Source organism: Capra hircus, chromosome 14 (genome assembly GCF_001704415.2).
Source record: "Capra hircus breed San Clemente chromosome 14, ASM170441v1, whole genome shotgun sequence".
NCBI lineage: Eukaryota > Metazoa > Chordata > Mammalia > Artiodactyla > Bovidae > Capra > Capra hircus.
Window position 1 is genome coordinate 11,359,541 of NC_030821.1, and position 7,167 is coordinate 11,366,707.

The following is a 7,167-nucleotide window of genomic DNA, read 5'->3' on the forward strand; positions in this document are numbered from 1 at the left end:
TGTTAGTCCCTTCCTCTTCCTATGTCTCACCTGCCCTCCTCTTCCAAAGACCAAAAAGGTGGAGGGGAGGCAAGTAGAAAGGAAACAAGGAGCTGTATTGCGGTAAGAACTGATTTCTATCTTTCTTCACACTTGGAATTTAGAACTCCTTGCTCTATCTTTTCTCTCTTCTCCCAGTGTGTTTATGACCTCACCTGGGTGCAGAATGCGTCATGGAGGACGGGCAAGTTGGACAACCCTCTACTTGGTACCCTTGTCTTTTTTTGCTATTCAGGAAGCATAGGAGGTCAAGGTTTCTGTGTTCGTTTCCTGCGGCCACTGTAGATAAACTATACCACAAACCTGGTGCTTAAGACAATAAAAAACTATTTTCTCACACTCTTGTAGGCCAGAAGTCCAAACTCAAGGTTTCCACACAGCCCCACTCCCCCAGGAGGCTCCAGGGGAAGAATCCTTCCTGCTTCCAGTTTCAGCTGGCCACTGGCATTTCTTGACATCTGTGGCCACACCATTCCACCATCCTCTGTGTCTTCACAGTGCCTTATTCTCTGTGTCCTTTCTTCTGTTTGAAACCTCCCTCTCCCTTTCTCTCATAAAAAAACATCATAAGGATTTAGGGTCCACTCACATAGTCCAAGATAACCTCTGTCTCAAGGTCCTTGATTTACATTTACGATGACACTTTTTCCAAAATAAGGTAACATCTGTCAATCTCAGGAATTGGGATGTAAGCATATCTTTTTGAAGGCCACCATTCAAAGAACTTTTGAAGGCCACCATTCAAAGCACTTCAAGGCCCACAGAAATAAAAGTAGCTTTCATGACGGCTACCAGAACTCTTCTCAAAGGATCAACCACTCTCCAACCAATGCGTGCAAAAGTCATCCCAACTCTGAGTCAAAGCACTAAACTATGTTTCTATTAATAAGAAAAGCAAATGGCAGTCTGCTCCTGTTTGAGAATTTAGACAAAGTCTATGAAACAGCTAATGAGCATTTCTTTCAGCTGATGATAAGACTTTTGAACACTAGGATTCAGATACTTTATTTACATGCCACTTGTAAACTATTTCAATATGTATAGGCTATTATTGCTATGAAGTCTTTTGGAAAGGAAAGTGCTCAAAATGGTAACATTTTACCTCAGAAATGACATACAACCCTTTGCCTTCATGTACATTCCATTTCCAAAGACGGTAGATATTATCCTGTCTTGTATCAAATGACCTTAAGACTTTTTTTTGGAAACTGTAATATAAAACATCTTTTTCTCTGGCTCTAATCCAATTTCTCTGAGTGATGTGTAAACCTTAAAATTGTTTGTAGCTCTGTGTCGGTATCCATTACTTTTGAAATGACCCCTACATGTCACATTCTATATAACATTTTCCTGTCTCCTTTCGGAATTGCAGAAGATCCTTCGTAGACACACTAATTGCTTGTGACATCCACAGCCCTTTTGAAAATTGGCGTTTTCTTGGTGAATCAGTAAATACTCTGTTATTTGGAGGAGACATTGTTGCAAAACACTTTCCCTGAATCTTGTTTTCTACTTAAACCTCGTAATCACACCAGGCTGAGTTATACTCTCACTGTCGCCCTTGCATATTCTATTTGGTATAGATTTGGTGTTACAGTGGCTTCAGAAACCACTCAGTCAAAGTACAAGCAACGATTTCTTTCGTGGGTGTGTTAATCTCACAGAAACTAAGTATTGCATTTTAGACTGTAAAACTTACAAACTCTCAAATCTATATTTTTTTAATGCTTTAGAGTATATTCTTCCAAAACACACCTTATTTCATTGACCTTTAAGCACACTAACCACTTCAGGTAATTTCTTGAAATTCATATTTTCTGTGTGCATAAAGTCTCTAATTCAGCATTTAGTGAGGATGATAGATTGGAGCTGGTGCTAAAACGTCAGCCAGTCATTCACTTCTGACAGTAGCTGTGCTGAATGATGAAAAAGAGTATTAAGCTTGTCTTAAAAGAAGACGCAAGCCTGGCTGAGAACACTGGTACATCCAAGGTAAATGTTCAAAAATAGGTGCATTTTGACACACCGATAGCTGATTAACAAAGATTCCCAAATACAAATCGCAGGTTGCAGTCTGTCACCAGTCCCATGACGTTACTCACAACTGTTTTCCACCACCCTGGCTACAGTCTCTGCCTTTTCCTTCCTGGCCATGAGATAAATACCCTCTTTCCGCCGACCTCACTTATGTTTCTTGCCTTTCACCCCTCACAGCAGGGTGAATTTGAAACAAGTCTTCCTTTTCCTTAATGGAAATATAGTTAACAGGTAACATCATGAAATTAAAAGATGCTTACTCCTTGGAAGGAAAGTTATGACCAACCTAGATAGCCTATTCAAAAGCAGAGATATTATTTTGCCAACAAAGTTCTGTCTAGTCAAGGCTATGGTTTTTCCTGTGGTCATGTATGGATGTGAGAGTTGGACTATGAAGAAATCTGAGCGCCGAAGAATTGATGCTTTTGAACTGTGGCGCTGGAGAAGACTCTTGAGAGTCCCTTAGACTGCAAGGAGATCCAACCAGTCCATTCTGAAGGAGATCAGTCCTGGGATTTCTTTGGAAGGAATGATGCTAAAAGCTGAAACTCCAGTACTTTGGCCACCTCATGGGAAGAGTTGACTCATTGGAAAAGACTCTGATGCTGGGAGGGATTGGGGGCACGAGAAGGGGACGACAGAGGATGAGATGGCTGGATGGCATCACGGACTCGATGGACGTGAGTCTGAGTGAACTCTGGGAGTTGGTAATGGACAGGGAGGCCTGGCGTGCTGCGATCCATGGGGTCGCAAAGAGTTGGACACGACTGAGTGACTGAACTGAACTGAACATCATGTGAGTTTAAAGTGTGCAACACGTTAATTTGATACATTTCTGCATTGCAATATGATTGCCCTTATAGCTTTAGTGAACATCTCCACTCACAAAATAATGGTCAGTTCTATTTTGTGGTAGGAATAGCCGGCATCCAGTCCCTTCCTGAGTTTGATGTTTATAATCTGCTGCTGTGGTCTGCGGTCATGGCGCTGTGTGCCACGTCTCCAGGACCTGATTATCTACTTGCTGTCAGGACTTCTTTCTCAAGTGTCCACATACGCTCCTCTCTTCAGAAAATTTTCCTACTCTTTTCTCCCTTCTTACTTTGTTCCACTTATGTGTCAAATAAAATGACTGTGGTCACGACTGTCAAGCACAAGTGTAGCATTCTCTAAATCAAGGGAAAAGAAAGCCATATATTTAGACAAGAAATATGGCGTAATAAGGGGCCAGCACTTCGACCACTGAGCTTTAAAACACCCACAAAGACTTTTCTCTAACTGAAGGTCATATGTTCTGGTTTGACCAATTTCTCTACTGCTGATGCTCAATTAAATTCAAAACTATTTCTTACCTATTTTTAAGTTTTCAGCTTCGTGTTTTATCACTAAGTTGATGGCTTTCTCTCCCTCTCTCTTTTTTTAATTGCAAATATATAGTGACCACTGATAAGGCTTTGCAAGCTTTCAAATTATTTCCATCACATTTGGAATCTTTTTCCTATCAATAGGCTCGACTAAGATGCCAAAGTCTGCCTAGATTGTGACCCATGGTGGCTCGATGACTATGTGGGTCAGTGTTTTCCCCATAGACAGATCTCACCTATTTGATGCTGTATCTAAGCCCAAGTTCTTTTGGGGTCTAGATTTCCTGCTCTCCAAATGGAAAGAGTTACAAATCTCAAAGATTCAGAATTCCCTAAACCCTTTTCAGTTTATTTTCTCTTTTTGTCACCATACAGGCAAACTAAATGCTCTAAGTCTACTTAGAAGGTATTACTTCATCAGAAATCTTGGGATTTATGGGAGGAAGAAGGTAGAGTTAGTTGGTGAACATAGAATTTCCCATTTTATAGCACATGTCTCTGTTCAGCATTTTCCTTATTCACTATCCACTTCTTTGTTTTCCTTCCTGCTAGGCATTGAGCACCATGAGAGCATGGGTCGCATGTCTCTTATTTTCCTGGGTGTCCTAGCACCTAGAACCGGCATGAAGAGGACATTCAAGAAACAATTGTTGAACAAATAGAATATTTAATTAATCAATCAGTTAATGATTTTGATGAGTTAGGTTCTGGTTGGCTTTGTGTTTGCTTATTCATCATTTTGGAGAAGGCCATGGCAACCCAGTCCAGTGTTCTTGCCTGGAGAATCCCATGGATGGAGGAGCCTGATAAGCTGCAGTCCATGGGATCGTGAAGAGTCGGACATGACTGAGCAATTTCACTTTCAATTTTCACTTTCATGCATTGGAGAAGGAAATGGCAACCCAGTCCAGTGTTCTTGCCTGGAGAATCCCAGGGACGGCGGAGCCTGGTGGGCTCTGCCATCTACGTCGTCACACAGAGTCGGGCATAATTGAAGCAACTTAGCAGCAGCAACGCATTCATCATTTTGAAAAGAAAAAACTGAGTATGTGTATGGTAGACTTCGAATCAGAAATAAGAGATGAAAGAGATTTTAGAAATTATGGTAATGTATTAATTTCATAGCCGAGGAAACTAGCTTCCAATAAGCTAGATAATATGATGCTCAAGGTCCGTCAGAGCTGGATAATGGCCAAGTTGCTGTTCTAACTCTTAAATCACTGATGTCTCATAGAATTAGGCCTCCTTGGGGAAGACAGCTTTCCTTCCCATGTAAGGATCTATCGGGGAGATCCTTGATATGATCTTGTTGGCTCATCGTAACACATGCATATTTCTATTTATAAAACAAAACAATAAAATGAAATAAGGGATTGTGCAACAGAAGCAGAATATTATCTATATTATTTTCATTTTGCCAACAAGCTTTTATGACCAAGCATAGCAGCTTGTGGGAAAAACACAAGCTAGGTTTACTAGCCTTGACTGGGTCTAGGTCTCAGACATATCTGAATGTGGCAGAGAACTTGGAGCCCCCACGTATGTATAGTACATGCCAGCAGACAAAGCATTTTCATGGTCAATGTCTCACTTCATTTTTCACAACCACCCTGCACAGTATCAAGGAAGATATGCTACGTTTACAAATGAGGAACCTGAAGGTGAAAGTAAAGTGTTCAAAATCTCACAGGTAGTGGCTGATGAAAGCCCAAATTAAGTCCTCCTCCCTGGTGACAGTTCAGTGTGCTCTTTTCACCTCTCAATGATGCATGTACTTTCTTGGTCCCAACTTGTCTTTTATTTCTCCTGAATCAGTGGGATTTAAACCTACCTTCTATGGATACCTACATATCCCTCCTGTCCTCAGATCAGCATCTGAGCTCTTGACTAAGAGATTTACATGTTAATTCTTCATTTTTTTATCTGAAAAAAAAATATTTGTTCTCCTTAGTGCTCTTCAAAGAGAATGCATTTTTCTTTTTATGGGTCTACCTTAGAAGAATATGTGGAGAAGGCAATGGCACCCCACTCCAGTGTTCTTGCCTGGAGAATCCCAGGGAGGGGGGATCCTCGTGGGCTGCCATCTCTGGGGTCGCACGGAGTCGGACACGACTGAAGTGACTCAGTAGTAATAGTAGAAGAAGAATACATAGCCTCAATAGCCGGTGGTTTCAAGGCATCCATTGCTAAATATGCACAGTGCTTTCTCCCCCTTCCTCTTCCTCCTGCTCCGCACAGTAGGACTACACCACACTCCCCTTCCACCTGAAAATTTCACCACTGCAAACCGTGGATTAGACCAAGGCAAAGATAATAGAAGCCGCTTGTGAGGCCAAAGTGGAAGATCAGAAGGAGTGATACTGTGAGAAAAAACCTGTATGGACGGTGACGGGGATGAGGGGAATGGAGTGGACTCTGCCGGTGAAGTCACATACCTGCAAATAGGGGAGACATAGGAGACGCAAAAATAAGAACCAAGCTGCGGAGACCAGAGGGACGGCCAAATAAACAGATTACCCCTATGGCTTCTGATCATCGCAACAGTAGAATTTCAAGTGGGTGCTTCAGTTGCCCAAGAAAACAACTAGAGAAAATTGATGAGAAGGCAAAGCGTGCCTTCAGGGTCCTTTCTGGTTACCCAGGGCACAGACAGCTCAGCTCCTCGTACGGTTATGACCATGGCTGGCTGCAGCTGCTTGGCAGGGCCTGAGGGGCCTGGGGCACACAGGACAAATAGAGACTCCCTAAGACTGTGGCCAGCCTCGATTTTCCCCCTGTCCTCCATGGACCCGGTTGCATCCTCGTGTCTAAACTCCATTCACCCACCACGTGCAATCTCCCTCCAGAAACAGCCACCCACCATCTACCCCTTAGATTTACAGATACGTGCACCCAACACTTCACAGTCCACTCCTGTGAGAACACACTGTGACCCTAAAAGCCAGCTCATGGATTTAAGCAGGAATGTGGGGGTTCCGCTTCCCAGAGCATAGTCTAGAACAGGAGTCTAGCACTGAGTAGGCACATCCCCACAGCCATCTCCCTGAAAAAAAAAAAAAAAAAAAATCTGGCCAAGATTTGGAGCAAGAGAAACACTCTCTGTTGCTTGTGGGAACACAAAGTGGTACAGCCACGTTGGAACATAGTTTTTCAGCCTCTGATAAAAGTAATCATACTCTTAACGCAATCCAGCAATCATGCCCCTTGGTATTTACCCAAAGGAGTGAAAAACTCCTGTCCCCAGGAAGAGCAGCCAGCAGATGGTCATGAGCCTGTGTGGGGCCAAGGCAGGACACCGGCTGCTTGGGTCTAAGGGTAACATTAAAGCTTGGAGCCATGGACACTAAGAAACCGGTAGGAAGTTTCACAGGTCCAGAGGACGAAGTCATCTTCACAAAACCAGGCCTTACGGCTGCAGGATTTCTGACTCTACCCCGCTTCCTACTGATGCAATAAGAAGAAAACACCATAGAAAGTATGCAAGATGTAAGTAACCTATGAACAAGCAGATATCCTTTGGACTTAGACATGGAATAAGGCATGAATATTTCCAAAATTAAAATGGGGCTTTAGACCATCATAGTCTGAACTAAATAATCTCCCCCACTTTATTATCTTGGGCTTCTACTTTATATTGAAGAGATACTTTCAACTTTGCATTATAGAACAATTATATGGACAATAAGTGCTTTCCCCCAGAGGTAAAGGCATAAAGGTGTAACTAAAA